The following is a 20,143-nucleotide window of genomic DNA, read 5'->3' as shown; positions in this document are numbered from 1 at the left end:
GAAAAGACAGTTTTGGAAGACTTAAGAACTTTGAGCAACATAATGATCACCTATAATTCCAGAGAGTGAATGATATAAAATGCTACCCACTGCACAGAAATAATGGAACACATAGAATGATTCCAGAATTAAACATACATTTTTAGACATGGCCAATATGGGATTTTGGTCTTCTTAACTATACTTAAAAGGGTTTTTCTTCCTTCTTTTCTGTTTGGGGGTAGGTACAAAAAATTACTTTTGTCTATATATGCAAATGTATGTATATATATATATATATATATATCTACACATATTTGTGATATATACATGCATAGACATACATTAAATGTGAGAAATAAGCCAGTGTAAGAAAGTATCTGATATGCATTTTTTTTACTTCATAAGTGGATAACAGTTTCTAACTGGTTACCATTAATAGCTGATAAGTATGATTGACCTAGGGATCCTGTTGTCAAGAAAGTGGAAAGTTAACAGGAGTCCTCACTATCACACAACATCTGGAACATTCTGTTGACAGGAGAAACCAATTACCATACTCCCCATCTTTCTAATCTATCCCTCTAGTCTCACTTTTCAAGAGAGAAGGGGGCAGGGGAAGAAAGGGGACATCTTAATGTCAAAAAAGAAAGAGCTTCCATACCATTATGCAGCATCGTGTGATTGAAGCTGGATGGGAGAATTGGATTTCAAGCTTTGATCACTTAAAAACCATTTATTTCTCACGGTTGCAGGATAAAATTCATACTCATTATTCTGGCATCCCATTAAAAACATTGCAGATGGTGAAAGAAAAAGTGCCAAGATACAGAAAACAAAGAATATTACAGTTGATCAGAACACTGGGACTTTATGAAAGGGCCTAGAATAGGATAACACTATCAAGGTAGGTTAGAAATACTCTTGGGCACATCTCTGATTAGGATCAAATATATGGTCTTAAGTATAATGAAACATTAAAGGTTTTTAAGTAAAGGTATGATTTGATTATCAGGGTACTTTGGGAATATTTCTCAGGCAGATATGGGGGGGGGAAGATGGGATACCATTGTGACATTAAAAAAATATGAAAGAGACAGTTTCAGAAAAACTGGGGAAGACTAAGGTGAAGTGATAGAAACTGAGGTGGTGATAGACTAGAGATATGAAGACAAGTTAAGAGCTTATATCAATAGTATCAGTAAGAAAGTCATAAAGGCCCGGACTAATGTATTGGCACTCTAGGTAGAAAGAAGGAAAAGGATGTAAACAAGATGGGATTGAAGGACTTGGGAATTTATTAGAGGTAAGGGAGAGGTAGGAGTAAAAAATGGTTCCAGGATTGTAATGTGAAATTGAATAGGTGAGAGGATGAAAGTTATGCCCAGAACAGCCTTGTGTGATGTGAAGTAATATCTCTTGAGCTCAATCACAGCACAGTCTTGTATTCATGAAAGAGAGAATCTTATGAGAGAATAGAACCAAGAGTTATGTGGTCAGCCTTCCATTTGCTCTGTGGATACTGCTGGGCTCCTATAATGAAATTTTGTATTGGAACAAGAGAAATGGAAAGCAGGGAGAAAGGACAACTTTTATTCCTTCTGGGCCTAGAAGGCTAATTAGGATTTTAGATTTAAAGCTAGAAGGGGTCTGAGAAGTTATCTAGTACAATTTTCTCACTTAAAATATTAGGAGACCAAGGCCCAAAAGGTTCCATGACTTTGCTAAGATCATTTAACTTTGCAGAGATGTTTTAAAGTCAGGTGCTATAGCTCTAAATTCAGTACTTTTTCTTTGACATCATGCTTCCCTTTCAAGGAAAAGAAAATCTCCTGATAGGATAGAAAATTCACCATATTCCCCATAATCTTGAAAATATTTATCTCTTCATACTAGCTCAGAATATTAGTAAAATAACAGAATTATTCACAGGAGCTTGCTTTATTTCCATTTGAATTTTATGTAATGTTTGGCCTAAGATATCTTGTCTACTGTATTATCTGTGATTTGTTTGAATAAAATATTTACTGTAACTTAAAGCAGGGGGTCTGAAGATTTATTCACAAGCTTGGATAATGTAAAGCAACCAGCTGCAGGGTAAAGAGCACATAATTGTCCCAATTCAGAGAAAACACAAAATCTGGCTAACTCAGCGGAAAGGTTTATAAAGCAGCTGGACAACAGTAAATCAGTTAAGTTCCACAACTTATTCTGTGTTGGCAGACCTCGTTTTATTGTGCTTCATAGATTTTGCATTTTTTTAACAAATTGAAGGTTTGTGGCAACCCAGCATTGAGCAAGTCTATTGGCATCATTTTTCTAACAGCATGTGTTCTCTTTATCATATTTTGGTAATTCTTGCAATATTTCAAACTTTTTCATTACTGTTATATCTATTATGGTGATCTGTGGTCAGTGATCTTTGATGTTACTATCATAATTGTTTTGGGATGTCATGAACTGCACTCATACAAGACAACAAAATGAATCATCTAACTGTTCCACCAATGTGTCTCTCCCTCTCCTCGGGCTCCATATTCTCAGAGACACAATTAGGCCAATTAAGAACCCAAAGGGGCCCCTAAGTGTTGGAGTAAAAGGAAGAGTTAATTGATGTGGCAAACTTTACTATTATAAGTATTTGAAGAAATTGCTGTAGTCACCCCAACCTTCAGCACCCATCACCCTGATCAGTCAGCAGCCATTGAAGAGTGACCCACCCCACCAGCAAAAAAAGATTACAACTTGCTGAAGGCTCAGATGATGATTAGCACTTTCTAGTAATAAAGTATTTTTAATTAAGGTATACAGATGGGGGGGTAGACATAATAGTATTATACATTTAATAGACTACAGTATTTAGTGTAAACATAACTTTTATATGCACAGGGAAACCAAAAAAGTTGTATGACTCACTTTATTGCGTTATTTGCTTTATTGTGGTTGTCTAGAATAGAACCTGCAATATCTCTGAGGTATGCCTGCACTAACCAGCAACATGGAATGCAGGTCGAAGCTCAGGCTTGCTTCTAGGGCTTGCAAGCAACTCAGAGGGTACTTAATCCAACCCTTTCATTTTACACATTCCCAAATTCCCAAAGGTCCCACATGGAGTAAAAAAAGGTTAGTGGTTGTTTTTATTTCTTTGTTTTTTTAACAAGATTGAATGATGGCAAGGGCATGAATGCTTTGGAAACATAATGGTTTGCCAAATATTTAAGGCTTTGGTGCTTATTTGTTGAGTAATATGCATGCCATTCAATTTCTATCTATCTCAATTTCTGGATAATAAGGTCAATCTTCTTTCAGTGCTTTGAGAAATGGACAGGAGAAAGGAAAGTATAAAGAAGAACTCAGGAAATATGAAGTACTTCTGACCTATTCCCTGTATGCAGAAAGACTGAAGAACAAAAGAATAAGTATTTAGTATTATTAATAATTCTAATAATTATAAAGGTACCTCACTATATCTATAATATTAATCTATGTACTCCTTCCAGTAATGTGAACAGCAATACATCTATGCTTGAATATCCTGTTTGACTCTTTTTTTAATATTCTTACTTAGTCTCCAATAGTAGATCCATGCTGATTTCCTGGACCATGTGTGCTATCCAGCTATCATACCATATGACTGATCCTTCTCTCCTCTCCTTTTCTCTCCTCTCCTCTCCTCTGGTCTTCTGTTTTCTCTTCCTTTTACTTCTCCTTGCCTTGCCCTCTCTTCTTTTATCTTCTCTTTCTTCATGGACAAATCTTACAATTCACTTTTTATTTAGTACTTTAAAGTTTACAAAGTAATTGTCAACAATACTGTAAGATAGGTAGAAAAAGTGGTACTGTTTACAATACACAGATAAGGAAACCAAGGTTCACAAGACCAGAATTCAAACTGTACCTTATGACTTCCTAGTCTACTATTTCTCTCTGCTATTTGACAATAATGATAAAATTTTCCCTTTAAAATCTTTTTCAGTAAAATATGGTCCACTAGAGGCAAAAAAACATAAACTTTTTGTTCAAGAATATAGGTTGTGTTACTTTGTTTTGTTTCAATGTACATAAATGGAAAAGTCACCATGCTAAAAGTTGTGTGGCTCTTAAAATTCCAATTAAGGAAACAAGCAATCAAAAAGCCTTCCCAAGTCCCATAAAGAAGTCAGCTCATTGCAATAGTTCTCAGAATAGGAAAACTACTCATTGTAATTTAGAAGTTTTCTCAGATTAGATCAACTAAAAGGTGTTAGAGCAAAGGCCAGATGTATGTGGACATAACATAGTCACTATATTGTCTATTCCCTTAAGACTCTACAGGATATAAGCTCTAATTTTAACATTAATAATTTTGTATTATTCTGTATGGTCAAGAAGTAAATATCATGAACTATAGAAAATTGAAGTTCTTCCTATCTGAGATTGATTTAATAAGAAGAAGAATAGCTAACTTTAATGTACAATTTATTTTTTTTTACAATTTTTCACTAAATTTGTTGTTTTTCAGTCATTTCAGTCATGACCAACTCTCTGTGACCTCTTTTGGGGTTTTCTTGGTAAAGGCAGTGGAATGGTTTTCCATTTCCTTCTCCAGTTCATTTTACAAAAGAGGAAACTGCCCCACACTAAGTAACACTAATGTATTACTAAATAATAAAAATTATAACAACTTAACACCAAACAATAATAATTACTATTATTATCTCATTTGATTCTCACAACAATCCGGGGAGGTAGGAGATACTATCCTCATATTACAGTTGAAGAAACTGAGGCAAACAGATGTGAAGTGACTTGCCCAGGACACATTTGAACTCTGGCTCTCCTGACTCACTATCCACTGTGCCATCTAGTTGCACGATTGATAACTGCAGTCCTTTAAAGAGACAATGAAAACCAAAGGTTTAACCAAAGGTTATTTGTACTTGTTTAAAAAAAGAATACTAACAGTTTACTGTAATACAGATAGCATTCTTATGTGTTCAAGGAATTTTTCTTACAGGAACAACAATAATAATAATGGTTCCATATATATATTTCTTTAAGTTATACAAAGCAGTTTATAAGTATTATTTTATTTGATCCTCCAAACTCTGTTCTATTATTATATTTTGCTGATGAGGAAACTGAGTCTGAGAGGTAATTGACTTGCTAGGGACCAAACTACTAGCAAGTTTCTGGGCAAGAATTTAAACTTAGGTCTTCCTGACTCAAAGTCCAGTGCTCCATATGTGATGCCACAAAGCTACTTTAAAAAAAATAGATGGTGCTAGAATTATTATTAGGATCATGGAACTGAAAACAGATATCATCTGAAATAGATGCTGTAGAATCAGGCTAGGAAGCATCTAGCACTAGCCAAGATAAATATCATGCATGACACAGAATAGGAGTTTTATGACTTATTTATTGAATTGAAAATGAGTTGAAATGAGACACTGGTCACATGTGTATTGGAAGATAATTCCCTTGCTGTTTTCTTTCCCTAAGAGGGTTACTCATAGCTCTTCAGTGCTAAGGTCAAAAGTCAAAGATCACATTCTTTAGGCATGTCTAACAAGAACATTGAGAGGACACTTCAGTGGAATAAGTACTACAAAGCATTGACAGACAACTAGACTTGAATACACCAATGGAGAAGAAAGGGATGCAGCTCATAGACCCAAGGACTCCAGTAGACAGACACAAGTAGTCTTAAAAGTCAATGTTTACTTTACTTGCACTCCTCCTGACTTTTTGGATTCGTTTGGCTTGTTATAGTCATAACTCTCAAATTAAATTGCTTAACTGTGCATTTGGTTTGGGAGAATGTCTGCGGAAGCTAGAACAATCTTGGGAATATAATATTTTCTTAGAAAAGTGAGTTAAGTCAAACAAATCAAAATGGCACTTAAGCTGCTTCCGGCCCACCTGCACCTACTTCCTAACATAGGAGATATTACAGGGTATAATGATCTGCTTTTAAGGAAAGGATATGGTTTTAATGGGTAAGTATATAAATGAATATAAGTAGCCTTAAATTCTTTGCCATCACTGATTTTTAAAATGTAGTTCCCCTCAAGGGAAGAGAAAGGATAGATGGATAGTTCCTTTGATTCTTCCAAGGAACACAAAATGCTATGAACACGTTTTTTTTTTTTTTTTTGCCTTCCTCCCTGAACATGTTTTTTTTGCTTTGCTTCCCAAACACATTTTCCTTTCCTCCTCCATACTTCTGGCCCATCCATTTCTGACTAACTGTCCTTGTGACTTTCCCCCAAACAATCTGGTAAATGTTTTGTAAGGGGACATATTATTATTGGATTTGTAGATGTGTAAATATTCCCGTTTTAGCGATAGAAATAGCATCAGCACGGGTTCATAAAATACATTTACAACAAAGGAAAAATCGTTTTACCAACAACATTAAAACTAGACACCTTAGACATGGGAAGAACAGCAAAAGTCAAGATGTGACTATGAAATAATCCAATGTGGAAATCAAGAGATAAATTTTCAAGGACTCATTTTGCACTAAACTGCAATCATTTGTTCCCTGGGACACAAATGATATATTCATTACAAAACAAAGGTAAAAGAAGAAGGGAGTTTCTTTAGCATATATTCCATTTCATGAGGTGAATTTCTTAGCATTTCAAAGGATTAGAATCAAAACCCCAAAGAGATATTTAGTCTCATGCTATAGTTTTTCTTCTTGAAAAAGGAAAAAAATAGTCCACTTCTATCAAACTTTGGGGCAATAATGAGATTTCCTGAAATCTAAATTCTTTTATACAATTTCATAACGCCAAAGTCTGAGAGCATGCGCACCTGTGGTGATGATGGTTTTTCTTCTCCTATCTCCTCATTAGTGTGAGAATTTGATCAGAGTAACCAGAAGGTAACAGAGGAGCTGCAATAATCCTACCAGAATCTTTAAGAGTTTTATAAATCTTATATAATGTCATGATGACAGATTTTGCCAGGAATCCTATATAGTTTCTTCTCCCCCAGGGAGAGATCAAATTGAGGGGCAAATTTTTAAATTTCTAGTCACAGTGCATTCTCTGGAGCCCCAAACAAGGTCTGATCAGTATCTCCCCAAGTGGCCCAGACTGACACTTATAATAAATACCCAAGGTCACAAAGTGGTTGCTTGATTTAAGAGGGCTTACATCCCTTGGAAATTTTTTTCTTTTCTTTCTTTGTGTGTGTGTGTGTGTGTTTGTGACGCTGCTATAGGGAAGGTAGTGTAAAGAAGGAGAGGGAAAGCCAAGGTAGCAATGTTCTATCACCAACCTTTTCCTTAGACAAAGTCTCCCCTTTAACTCTGGAGCTGAACAGCCACAGGAACTACTTGACAAATGTATGATTACTGCTTCACCAAAGTCCACCTGAGGGCCTTTCTCCCTTGGTTTATCCATGGAATTGTGGGGCACTAGAGAGTTTTCTGGCAGAGTTGGGCTTTGCTGTTAAACCTATCCAGTCCCTTGATAACCCCTGGAAATCACCCCACTCCCCACCCACATTCCCATTTTTTTTTATAAGGAAAGACAAAAAAAAAACCATTTTACAGAGTATATAAATGCTTTTAAATTAAGTGGACTATGGTCTGCCAACTTAATGGGGTGATAATGAGCATTACTTATCTAAACCTGCTTTTACCCTGATTCACACCAGGTTAATGTAAAATTTGTTGCCCTGGTAGATTTCTTTGGCTTGGGAGACAGTTCCCAATTTTACTGAAGTAATTTTCTCTACAAATAGTCTTATCCTTTCCCTTTATTTAATATGAAAAGATGAAAATCTTTTAGAATATTACTGTTTCACTGATCAAGGGCATTAGATTTGTTCTCTTGTTTTTGCTACGTAGGACATAAACAAGAACAATGTAAATTGTATTTCCAGTGATTGTACATCAGAGGCACCTAATAAATGTTTAAACTGAATTCAACTGAATCCATACTCTTAATCGACACTCACTATAAATCAGCACTTTATTTGTCCAACTATATTCCTATTCCTAAGAGTGAAACTGAGTCCCTGAAACTAGGACCAGATTAAACAAAAATAGATCAAGAGGCTTTGTTGGTAGTGTGATCTGAGGAGTGTCAGGAAAGGTTCCCCAACCCTAAAATAGCTATCTTCTATCTCAGAGAAAGACAGTGACAGAGATAAAGACAGAGACAAAAATAGGGACAGAGAGAGAAAGAGACAGTGACAGAAACAGTAACAGAGAGACAGAGAAATGTCCCTTCCAATTTAAAAAAGATCTATAATAACTCTCAGGTACAACAATAAAGAAATTATTAAAATGCTAATAATCCACTTCCCATTTCTGGTAAGTAGTTATCGACTCTGAAAATCTTATCTGCATTGAATTTATCAGATTAGCTTTAAAAAAGTGTCTTAACAAGTCCCTGAGGGAATAGAAGCTACAAAGCTTTTTTTTTCTTTGCAAAAGGGAGAAGGGAGGGTTCTATTTTGGACTGTGATATCAATCAGTCATTCACTTATTAATTAGTAAGAACCACCTGGAACTGTGGTGAACATCTGAGATACAAAGACAAAAGTGAAATAGTCCCTGGTTTTAGAGAACTTACATTCTAACTGGGAGAAAGCATAAGCATATGAAGAACATATATATAATGAAGATAAGGCAATTTTAGGAGGGAGTACACCAGCAGTTGGGGGAATCAGGAAGGAGTTAATGTGCTGCTTAAGCTGAGTTTTGAAGCAAGACAGGGATTCACCTATTTTTGTATCACCAGGGCTTAGCACAGTGCTTGGCACATAGCAGGCACTTAAATGTTTATTGAATTGAATTCCAAGAGGAGGGAGAGCATTTTAGATGGATGGGGGATGGTTAATGGGGACAGAAGAAGGTTGCCAAGGGGAGTAGGGGGATCACTTATGGGTTCTGGTTGATTAATAAGGAAAATAGTTAAAAGTAAGAACAACTATTTTACAAGGGATAAAAAAACAAATTTCACTTATTTTTAAACTTATATAGGACTGTCCACTGCCCTACAGGGTCCTCAAATTCTTTCTCAAGCAAAGAGATGAAATCGTGCTTATTATTTTAGTGTCCTGAGTTAATTTTATTATACCCTTAATTCTTTGAAAGTGGTCATATATATTCCCTGCAGCAGCTCTACTGCATCTAGAATATTGGGTAAACCAGAATACCCCCAGAATCTATCCATAATAAAAACAAACAAGAAAAGATTTTGTTGAACTTGCATTCACAAATGCCACCTTGAATTTGAGTCTATTTAGCATATTCAGAGAGGCACAGGAAATAGACAACTTGGGCACTGGCAGGTGAATTTAAGCATTACCATGTTTTTGCAAAGTGGGAAGACATTTAAAATTATATTCCTCAAAGTTACTGACAGAGGTAGGAAATCCCTAATCTCTTCAATAACACCTGCCATGATTATCTGAAGGGTTTACTTTTGACAGAAACTATCATAAACTTAGGGTTTTTGTTTTTTTGGTTGAGTGAGACTTCTTTTTTGTTAGTAAAACAGCTGAGAGCTCTTAGAACTTCCAACCTCATTAGTTCAATTGATACTTTATGACATCATTCATGTCTAGATTTTTATCAAATGAGTACATTGTCCTTCCACCTGGAAACTGAAAGTGAGGATGTGTCAAAAAGCCTTCTTTTTTTCTTCTTCTTCCTTTAATGTTTTAACTTCAGCAAGAACTGCCTGAAGGGAAAGCTTTGAAGGTAAGTATTAACCCCTCTCTGCAAACCAGAACCCTGCACACAAGGTGCTGTCACAATGTAATATAAATAGGGTAATGCATAGGGATGAATGCACCTCTGAGGCCCTTCAGCCCCAAAATGCATAAAGCCCATTTAACAATATACAGCTGGAGGAACTGTAATTTATTGTGAAATTTCAGAATAATTAATTTCCATTCCTATCATAACAAAATCTTTCCAGAATTTGAAAACATATTTAGCCACCTACATGCCCTTCCCCCTGGTTGCTCTGTAGGTTGCAGAAGGGAAAGTAAGATGTTTGCTCTGTTCAACTTTTTACTAGTATATGACTTACGTTGGTGGCAGAGTTTACATAAGCAATGAGAAAGTAAGACAGAATATGCTTAAATTATTCTCTAGTTTTCCTATTCTCTCTCTTTCCATATATAGATATGAATATAGATAGATGTACCTAGATATAGATATATCTCCATATATAGATTTATACATTTCTAACATTCTCTCTGTATATGTATATATACACACACATATACATACACACATATATTTACACATACACATACATATTCAGAAAGGAAAGAATCTATAGATAGATAAATGAAAAAAGTATGTCACAGGAGGTTTAAACTGGAATACCAAATAAATCAGCAACTGAGAGTTTAATTCAGTTCAATAACCATTTTTAGTATTATTTTATTCTTTCGTCTGTGTAATTTACTCCAATATTTTGATAAATGGGTATCAATATGGATACTCCCTCCATTCCTTTATATCCTTTGCAAATCTTTTCTATGCTTTTCCTATCAATCATCCATAGTCAGTCCCTCCCATACCCACCCCGCATGCTGGGGACCTTCCACAATATGTTTTGACTTTGTATTGGTAGAAAAAGCAGGCTATTGACCTTGGTACAGTGAAAAGAGCTCTGGGACTGGAGTCAGAGTGCATTGGTTCAAATACTATCTTTGAGGATTACTACTTGTGTGACCTTAGGTAAGTCCTTTTCTTATTCTAGGCCTCAGTTTTCTTATTTGAAAAATGAGGAGATTGATTAGAGTTCCTTTGGGGGACAATTGAACAAATGGTAGTGTATGAATGTAAAGTATTATTATGGCATCATTGGAATGAATGAAAAGTTCACTCGTACTAACTGATACAGTGTGAAGTGAGCAAGACCAGGAGAGTTTATATAGTAACAATAACACTGTAAAACAGTCTTTCAAAATGCTTAAAAATTCTGACCAATGCAATGATCAACCATGACTTCACAGGAACTAAGATGAAGGCTGTTGCCTGCTTACTGCTGGAGAGGTAATGGAGTCAAAATGAAAAATAATACATGTATTCTTAGACAAGGTAAATGTGTAGATTTGCCTTGTCTAAGAAATCCACTTATTTCTTACAAGAATTGTGTTTTCTTTTCATTTTGGAGAAGAGATTTGAAGGCATAGGGAGCCAGCAATAGTGTTGCCTCCCAAAATAGAGGAAAAGGAAAAACAAAAAGGTTACTGAAGCACTTTTTAAAATACACAAAGGATAAGAGAAGGAAATTCAGAAGGAAACAAGGAGAAACAGGGAAGCCTTTAAACTAAAATGTTGAACTTATCACATGTATTTAAAAGCAAGGAACATGTAATAGAGATTTATAGTTTTATCAATAATCTTTTATATTCCACATTTCATATTGAAATGTTAATTTTTGGTTGTGAAGTTTAAAATAAAATATTTAGAAATGAGAAAAAATCTAAAAAAGGGGTTTAGATTCATCTTGGGGGGTCCATTGACAGCTGCTACTACAAATTGTATATGAGTCAGGATTAATGAAGTATATCATCATATCATTGCCCTTAAAGTAAGTGATGCCTAAGCAAGTGAGAACATCCATCAATCAATCAACAAGATTTAAGTAGAGTGCAAAAAAGTTCTTGATCAATTAGAGTAACATTGCAAAGGAACAGTGTCTTGATTGGCTGAGAAAACTTGGTAATGGCCTATGGGTCTTGTATAAAACCAGGGATCAAGTTTGGAATCCGAGAGACTGTAGCAAGTGGAAAGAAGAAAGTGTTTCAGCTATTATTTACTTCAAAAGTAAATAGTTAGGAGACAGAGAACTTCAGTCTTCATTCTCCTCCCTACTACTTCCCTCCTATCCCTGGAAAAGAGCCAGACCTCATGAACTTCAGAGATTGAGAGGACTTTTCATTTTTCCATCATTATCCTAGCAGTTTCCCTGGATGGCAATATTAGCATATGAAGACAAGCACAGACTGGACACAGATTCAAAGTCCTACAGAGCCCAATAGACAATCCACACTACACCTAATGGGAACATCTTGAGGACTAGAAGAAAGAGCTTCCAGCACCCAAGAGTTATACTTTTGCCATGTACCTTATAATCATCAGCCTTTTTTTTCCCCTCTGTATGAAGTGGGGGAAGAATGTGTCACAGACTTTTGGAGTGAATGTCTGTAACAATTATGACACTGTAGTGAATACTCCTCTATAACAACTATTTAAATCTGGCTATCTAATTTATATTAACTGAAACTCATGGCAGGAAATCACATCAGGGAGTGCCCACATGCTATAGTTCTAGAACAAATATTCCCTATCCTTTATGTGTACCCACTAGAGCCTTGAGGAGAGAAGTAGCAATATTGTTTTGGGAACGTGATTTGTCAGTGCATTTTGAGACAGTCACTTAGAAGTGCATGTAGGCACAATTGCTCGAATGCTCTTCAATTCTTGCTTCCCAAGAAATGAGGAGGTAACAGGACTTTTGCACATCCTCTAACTAAAAGCAAATCTGATAATCTGACTTTTAGTACTTCTCTCTTTCCCATAAATAGTTTAGATATAGATATAGTCTATAACTAGTCTAAGGATATAGCTATAGTCTATATAGATATAGATACAGTCTATAACTGGTCTAAGGAAAGAGGATTAGAAAAATAAAACTAGGTAATCATGGAATTACAGTAATTTAGAATATCAGAGCTATAAGGAACCTCAGTGGCCATCTAATCCAACCAATATCTGAAAACAAAGGGTGACTCAGAGTTTATTTGAAAAGCTCCATGAAACCACCACCTCCTGTGGTTTTCTAGTCCATTTTGGCATAGATCTAATTATTAGTAATTTTTTTCCTTATCTCAAATCAAAATATACGTCTTTGCAAATTCCACCAACAGTAACTCATTCTGTGGCTAAACAGAACAAGTCTATTCTTCCACAGGAGAGCCTTTTTAGTACTTAAGCAAAGCTATGATATCCCACAAATCTTTTTTTTTCTTCAGCCTAAACATCCTTACTTTGTTCAACTGAACCTCATATGTCACAGACTTGAGGTCCTTCATCTTTATTTTTTGTCTTTTTCTGGATATTTACCAGTTCCTCCCTAAAAGTAAATAATAAAAAAAGAAAAAAATGGTGCCTGCAACTGAACACAGTACTCTAGATGTTATCTAACCAGGACATAATCCTGGAATAATTGAAAGTTGAGCATGCTAGCTTGTCTTTAAGACACTACATTATGTACTCATTAGCCCATTACTGTACTCATTAGCGTAGTGTACTACACTTTTACAGAAATAATTTTAATACAGGTCTGATTGCCTTCTGACAGAATTACCATTCCAAAAATACCAAACTGTATTTATGCTTTCTCCAAAACCTACCTTCTCATATTTGCATCTTTGTGTTTAGTTTCACCTGGTAATGATTTAGCAGTCAGTTAAAACCCTACTATTATCTGTCAAAGATGCACAGGATCTTGTCATTAAGTATTAATTGAGCAAATTGATTACTTACTAGGTGTGAAAAACTGTGCTAGGCATTATTGGAGAAATTAAAAAAAAAACAACTACCCAACTCTTGCCCTCCTGAAACTATTTAGTAGAGGAAATTAGACATCACTCTTTTTTTTCCTTTTTTTTTTTTTGGAAGGCAAGGAAGGGCAGTTGGGGTTGTGACTTGTCCAAGGTCACATGGCTAGTAGACATCACTCTTCTTTTATATCTATCTATCTATCTATCTATCTATCTATCTATCTATCTATCTATCTATCTATCCACACACACACACACACACACACACACACACAATTTGGTGATGATATATGAACTAGATCTTTCAAGATTGGATGAGAATTCTGTATATCCCTAGTAGATTATAAATCCAGAGACTGTTTCCTCATAATCTCTCCCTGTTTAGCATATAATCAACAAGTGCTTCTTAAATGGATGACAATATTTCATTGATATAATTCCAAAAATTTCTTATCTAAGGTCAGTATGATATAATATTGGGGGAAAAGACCAGGCAGGGGTAGAGACATGAATATATAAAATTTAAAATAATGGTTTAGTTTAAAAAAATCATAGGGGAATGAAAGAGAGTGGAGGAATTGATTGGTTTTAATGGAAGGAATTTATTTATAGAAAAGAGGAGGAGACAAGGAGCCTGTAAATAGTACCAGAGGAATAGAAGCAAAGATTTATCCATTGTAATGGGACTTGGGTGCATGCCTAGACCACCTAAGATGATGGCACCCATGAGGAAGATGCTGGAGGACCTGTTTCTTGGAGACTAGAGAATTGTTGCATGAATAAACATTCTGCTTTGATCTGCCACATAGTTAGGAGCTGCCTTTTTTCACTGGCTATGTAGCTTTGTCTGTCTGCTTTGAAATTGCCTGATGGAGCAACCTTAGGGCTTTCTCTGCATTTTTAAAGGGTGAAAAACTTTACTCAGAGAAGATACAATTCTATAAGGAGGGGAGGGCCTAAGGAGCACCTTTATTCCCTCTAACCCCCTTAGGGTACATGATTCCAAGGATCAGGCCTGAAGTTTTGACCTTTTCCTTCATTCTTATCTATTTTATGAACAACAAGTAGTCTTCAATCTAGTACCTTGTACACAGGGATCTAGGAGTCCAGAAATTTTGATCAGGTATTACAGAGAACTCAGCAGCAAATCCCTATGGATTAGGTCAGCAAGACTTTGGCCTAGGGGAACCAAAGCTATGTAGGAACTGAGCTAGACTGTCTCCCTAATTCTTCTCTGTTCTCTAGAGACCAGTAGCATAAGGTGGAATTATGCCTCCAAGGTGTCAGAAGGAATGTTTATATGTTTGTTCTTACTATATCTTTGAAGTACACATCCCTCTGTAAAAACTTATCTGATGTCACATGGCGAAATGGAACCAGAATGCTAATCACAGGGGCCCTACAAATGGAGGAAATAAGACCAATGAGAGCTTGGACCAACAGCAAGGAAAAAAGACTCTCCAACCCACCTGCGGTACTAGAAAGCTCAGCAGGATATCAGTTTTGTTCCTAAGAGAATGGGACCAGAGCATCCATGTTACACCATATCCAGAGGCACAACTCAAAAATAACATCCAGAACAGTGAGAAACTGGCTTGTGGGTTAAGCACAAAGATATAACACTAAACACCAAAACCACCTAAGAGAAGAATTTAAGAGGCATATAGGTGTTGGTGTAATAGGTTAAATGATTTATAATTAGAAAGAGCAGAGTTTAAATCCCATCTCAGACCTTTACTAACCTCTCTGTGCTTTGGTTTCACCATCAGTAAAAAGGGTAAAACAATAGTACCTACCTCATAGGGTTATTATGAGCACCAAATGAGATGATACATGTAAAATACTTTACAAAACTTAGAGTTTTTATAAATGCCAGTTATTATTATTATTAGACTGAAAGTTCAATGACAACACAGAGTGCTGTTGTATCCAAGAAAGCTAATGAAACCTTAGGCTATGAAGAGAGCTATGGTATCTAGCACCAACAGGGTAATAATCCTACTGTAGTATGCCCTAGTCACAACCATCTGAAGTGGTGTTCCTTTCTTGGTGTCAAATTTTAGGAAGGACATTGAGAAGCTAGAACATGTTCAGGGGAAGGAATTGGGATGGTACAGGTCTTACTTTATGTCATCCAAAGATTGTTTGAAGGAACTAGGAATATTTAGCCTATAGAAGGGAAGATAGTGGAGAACATGTGCCCATGTCCAAGTATTTGAAGGGCTGTCACATGGCAGGAAGATTCAACTTATTTTCTTCAGTCTCAGAGGGCAAAATCAAGAGCAATGGGGAGAAGTTTCAAAGAGGGCAATTTTTGATTGATGACAAGGAAAAAAAAAAACAATTAGAGCTGCACCAAGGTGGAATGGACAGTTGTGAAAGGTAGCAAGTATCCTTTCACTGGAGATCTTCAGGGAAAAACCTCAATGGCCCCTTGCCAACATTGCTGTAGTTCTTTCTTGGTTCTTTCTTGGGTATAGGTTAGACTATATGGGCTTTGTGGTAACTCCTAACTCAGAAATTCTATGATATATTTCTGTAACATAACTAATCACACCCAAATCTACCTGCTTTATAATCTAAGATACTTGTATATGAACTATTTTATTTTTAAATGTGGTCTGCATAAATAATATATCTCACTAAGTTATCAATTAAATCTCTCCCTAAGTTATCAATTAAAATATCTAATTGTTCATAGATTTCAATGGTTAAGATTTACGGTTAAAAGATGACTTTTTGCTTTATTCTTTTTCTTGCTTTGTTTTTATGTGAGCTTCAAACATTGGCATATCTGTGAATTTTAGGCATTGCATAAATGCCATTGAACTTCTGAATTATGATACTATTTAACTTCAATTAGACTACAAAAATTGCCACAGCTAATCATTTATAATACACAAATGTAATACACCAAGATCTGGTTAGATGAAGTTCTAAAGGCACGTATGCATATATAGCAAGTGAATTTTTAATATGTGTGGACATAATATCAAGGTAAGATACTGAATGCTAATGACTAGAAATTTATGAAGAGAGTACCCTCCATGAAACTGAAGAAAGCTTACCTAAATATCAAATGCCCCCCATACAATCTTTTGTCAATTTTTTAAAAGTCACCAGGGTAGATAACATCTGGATGCTTGTAATCTGAATTTATCTGAAATCCCAATGTAAACAACTTCACCAATAGTAGAGAAGTAGTTAAACATTCCACTGGCTTTGGATAATTGAAACCATCTTCTTAAAAATTACCTTCAATTACCGGACTCAGGGAAAGAAAGAGACAGCTTTTGGCAAGATTCCAGTTCAAAAAAAATAAAAGAAAAAGGTTTATATTCTGGCCTGCAATAAGAGATCATTAAAGGTTCTATTGTGTTTGGAGAAGAGAATCGGGGATGTGCTACCCTCCCAAAGAATAAAACACAGGATTAGAACCTAAAAGGGAGGTGCCATGGACACTTATTCCATTCCCCTATATCAAAGAAGGACCATATTAAAAAAATTTCAAAGACAAAGGAGCCTTCATCAGATCATTATTATTTTTTTGAAGTTTCATGGACAGAAACTGCTGTTGTGCAGTCATCTTCTATCCTGTATATACTTTGCATTCTGTGAATATATACATGCACAAACAAGTGTAGGCATGCAAACACAAATTAAGAAGGCATATTTGCATAGCTTTGGGAATTTTAGGCTATATACTATTTCAATAAAGTTAAAAAGACCTCCATTCTCTAATATGTATTGCATTAAGTGCATTGTAGTCTTCTCATAAGAACACTGTTAAATCCTTTCATCTTTCTACTATCCTTCCTTCCCATAACATCTACTCTCTCTGGGAACGATGGAACTGAAGAATTTGCCTTAAATCTACTTACATTTTAAAGGCTGTATGGGATCAGTGAAAATATATCACATTACACTAGACTAATTATATATTGCAACAGTCAGCTAGTCAGCCCTGATGTCAACCTACTGCATTACTATATTATCAATGATAATAAAGTTTTGATGGTAATTTGAAACATCTGCAAAAAATACCATCAAAGCAATTGAAATTAAGACAGTGGTGGGGAAGTATGTCTACTTATTCCAAAAGGAAATGCAAGAACTTTCTGCATTTTAACCAAGTGCTGGAATAACAATTTATACTACCTTAGTTCTGTGAATATAGAAAAGCCATTGTATTTCATTTGTCTTATGATTAGCTCATTAAATCAGGGCTGCCAGTATCCAGCTATACTGCAGGAAAAACGTAACCTATGGAAAGTTCACATCTTATTAAGAAACATCACCTTTAAAAACATGAGATTACAGAAACCAAGACAAAATTAGTTACTTTTCCCACTCTGTGACCTGGAAAATTGTTCATGCCAAATTGCATTGACAGGTGTTGTTTTTTTTTAATTTTCCTCTCGATATAATTAATGCTATTTTTAAAATCAAGGTAGATGTGGTACAGTGGCTTGAAGTTCAGCCTCAGAGCAAGGAAGACCTTGGTTCAAATCCTGCCTCTGACACACACTTCTAATGTGACCTAGGATAAGTCATTTAATTCCTCAGTACTCTATGCAACTCTCTAAAATTTAAATTTCAGAAAAGGTGCCTGTCTGTGTTAGCAAAGGGTGTTCCCTCATCCAAGAATTCCATATATCAAGGAAATCACAGATCTAATACCTGTCCCTATCCTACAAATGCAGTCATAATCATCAATCTTCCAGCATGCATTAAACACTTACAATATGGTATGTACTATGCTAGATAGTGAGGCTACAGATAAAAAGATTAAAATGATAACTTCTCAAGGAGCTCATATTCTAATGGGGGAAGGAGGGTTAACAAAGGAATATATAAGTATTTACTGAATAAATATATATATATATATTATATGTTTGTATATAAAGAGGACAAATATGAAGTAGTTAAATACAAGGTCATTTGAGAGGGAAGGCATTAGTAGTTGGAGGTAAGAGGAAAGGTTTCATGTAGGAGGTGGTCCTTCGGCTATGATTTGAAGTTTGAGAGGAGTTCTGTGTTATACAGCAGGAGTGACAAGAGATGAAAAGCCAGGCATGAGAGACAGTCAGTGGAAAAGCAGGGAGAGAGGAGATGGAGTGTGATATGGAAGGAAGAGAGAAAAGGAAAGTTTGGATTGCAGGGGACAGATGATTGACATTGAGGATGGGGTCGAGGCAAGATCACAAATACTCACAATTGTTTTTATGTTATTATTTACTGTAAACAGATTGTCAGGGTATTAATGCCACTTGCCTGCTCCAATGGAAAGAGCTCCCTCCAGTCTTGGAGTCAGAGGACCTGGGTTCAAATCTTGGTTCTACCACTTAGAGTGTGATTTATATAAGTAACAAGCTCTCTAGGCTTCCTAAGTTTCCTCATCTACAAAGTGAATGGTTTAAACTAGATGATCTCTAAAGTGTCTTCAAGCTCTACATCTGAGCTCCTATAACATAGGACAGGTGTGAGGAACTTGAGGCCTTCTAGGTCCTTGGGTGTGGCCTTCTAAGTCCAAGTTTTACTGAACAAATCTTTTATTAAGGGGATTTGTTCTGTGAAATTTGGATTCCATCCAAGGGTACTTGAGGACCTAGAGGGCCACATGTGGCCTTGAGGCTGTAGATTCCCCACTCCTAAAGGACATTATGCCCCCCTCCTCACCACAATGGTATATTTCCCACTTATTGGTCCATGTGTCAAACTCAAACAAACCTTTAGATCTTGACTCACACAAGGCCAAACCTTTCCCTCCATTCCATCCTACCTACAAAGATACTGGAGAAGTAAAAGAACAGAAGTAGGCTGGTAACTATTAGGATACACAAGTTCAAAGCTTTACTCTGACATGAAGAACCTGTACAACCTTGACTTGAGATAGTTCATCATCTTCAGTCTCAGCCATCTTGTCTGTTTAAAACTCTGCATCCACAATGGAAGATTCTCTTTAACTCATATTACTAGTAGATCTATCCTAGCACATTCCCTGAGAAAAAAAATAAAAGTGAGTTAGCCAGCATTACAAAGTTTGTAGAGTGGCAGGCTAGGATTTAGTTTCAGGTCTTCCTTACTTGAACTCAATCCACTAGCCTAGAAAATGGTAGAAAGAGTGTTAGATCTGGCCAGAGTCCAAAGTCCTAGGTTCAAATTCTGGCTTTCACATTTACTATGGTACCTTGAGTAAGTCACTTAATTTCCCTGAGTCTCACTTCTTGATCTGTAACCCGAGGGGTCAGAGTAGATGTTCTATCTCTAAGGTGCCTTTTAGCTCTAAATATAATTTTAATAAATGAATATAAATAAATACTAGACTTACTTTCCTAAATATGAAGTATAATTTTGCTGTCACATGATATAAATTTTAATAAATATATCTAGAGTTATATATGCTTAGGTTCTGGGTATGTTGGCTAAAAAAAAAAAACTACCTCATTACTTTACAATCTCTCCTACTATCTGACAGCATAAATAAACCCAACAGGCAAACATAATTTTAGATCGCTTTATCACACAGCATAGAGATTTTGTCTTCTGGCATTTCCTTAAAGATCGGAGGCAGTCACACTTTTTTCACTAAACTGAACTTTGGTACCCACATTCTAACTTTATGACA

At 35.8% G+C, this 20,143-nt stretch overlaps 1 protein-coding gene across 2 annotated transcripts in view; it reads right to left on the bottom strand.

The window, feature by feature from the left end:
* The window catches only part of MACROD2 (mono-ADP ribosylhydrolase 2), a 2,250,628-nt gene that overhangs the window by 1,247,006 nt on the left and 983,479 nt on the right, over positions 1–20,143 (bottom strand). The window lies entirely within an intron of this gene.

This window comes from Petaurus breviceps, unplaced genomic scaffold (genome assembly GCF_028583685.1).
Source record: "Petaurus breviceps papuanus isolate PSGF00001 unplaced genomic scaffold, PetGlider_PUasm1.0 90919, whole genome shotgun sequence".
Lineage (NCBI taxonomy): Eukaryota > Metazoa > Chordata > Mammalia > Diprotodontia > Petauridae > Petaurus > Petaurus breviceps.
This window is presented reverse-complemented; position numbering and strand designations above follow the sequence as displayed.